This window comes from Microtus ochrogaster, chromosome 5 (assembly GCF_000317375.1).
Source record: "Microtus ochrogaster isolate Prairie Vole_2 chromosome 5, MicOch1.0, whole genome shotgun sequence".
Taxonomy (NCBI): Eukaryota; Metazoa; Chordata; class Mammalia; order Rodentia; family Cricetidae; genus Microtus; species Microtus ochrogaster.
The window spans coordinates 78,369,397-78,370,455 of record NC_022012.1 but is presented as its reverse complement, the minus strand read 5'-3'; positions in this window follow the sequence as shown (position 1 = coordinate 78,370,455).

Sequence of the window (1,059 nt, the reverse complement as noted above, 5' to 3'; positions counted from 1 at the left end):
GTATGACCTGAGCTGGGAATTTATTCAGGATCTCAGAGTGTATGGTCTGAGCTGGGAATTTATTCTGGATCTCAGAGTGTATGACCTGAGCTGGGCTCCATCTCCCTGAAGCTGAGTGTGGCCCCAACTTCCCACATCCCTCTGTCTACCATCTCCATGAAAACCAGAGGGGGATCTGAGTGATGGCTCTTCTCCCAGATGACTGTCTTGCTGATTGATCCTTTGTGCATGTGTGCCTCAGTTTCCTCATTTGCAACAAAGAGAGGAAACCAGGTCTCAGAAAGCTAACCTGTGCCATGGTAGATGAAAAACCCTGAGCAATCTTACTCCCTCCCCCACACAACTCCCTTCTGCATGTTGGATGTCAGAGCCAGCTTTTGTGGGGGGAGCACACAGAGAACCCCCAGTTCCCCTATCCCCAACAACTCCCCAACGCTCAAGTCCTAGTCCAGCCCCAAGCAGCCGATCTCAGCACTCTGGGCCACCGTGAGCACAGCGGCTGCTTTTGCCCCTCAGGCGGCCACACTGAGCAGATGGCAGGGGAGGCGGCGGGCCTGTCAGCTGCTGTTATCTCTTGCTGATGACACGGAGTGTAAATTTTGTTGGCAACACTCCCTCCTGCCTCTGCATGCCACCAGCTTTAATCACTGTAATTGAGTTATAATGAATGATTGTGCATTCACATTGTCTGAGCTAGGCACAGCCGGAACAAGCCAGTGAGCTGGGTGGCCCAGGCGGGGGTCCGCACTACTCAGGGAAGGGGACAGGCCTCCGGCTCGAGTCCCCAGCTTTGCCTGCCCTCGGTTCTCTTCACCAGTATGGAGGCGGCCATCTCCATACTAGGCGCCCGCCTGGCACGTAAGTGCATTACCATTTTCAAAGGGCGATGAATTCAGAGTGTGGGGAAGTGGGGAAATATAGATGAGCAAGAAGAAAAAGATTGACAGTCACGGGGACGCTGTTTCTGACAGTCACTGTCCCCCAGCCCCCAGGTGACAGTCACCCTGCTGACCTCTTCATTTTGGCAAATATTCTTCCAGACTTCATGGCTTAAAAAGA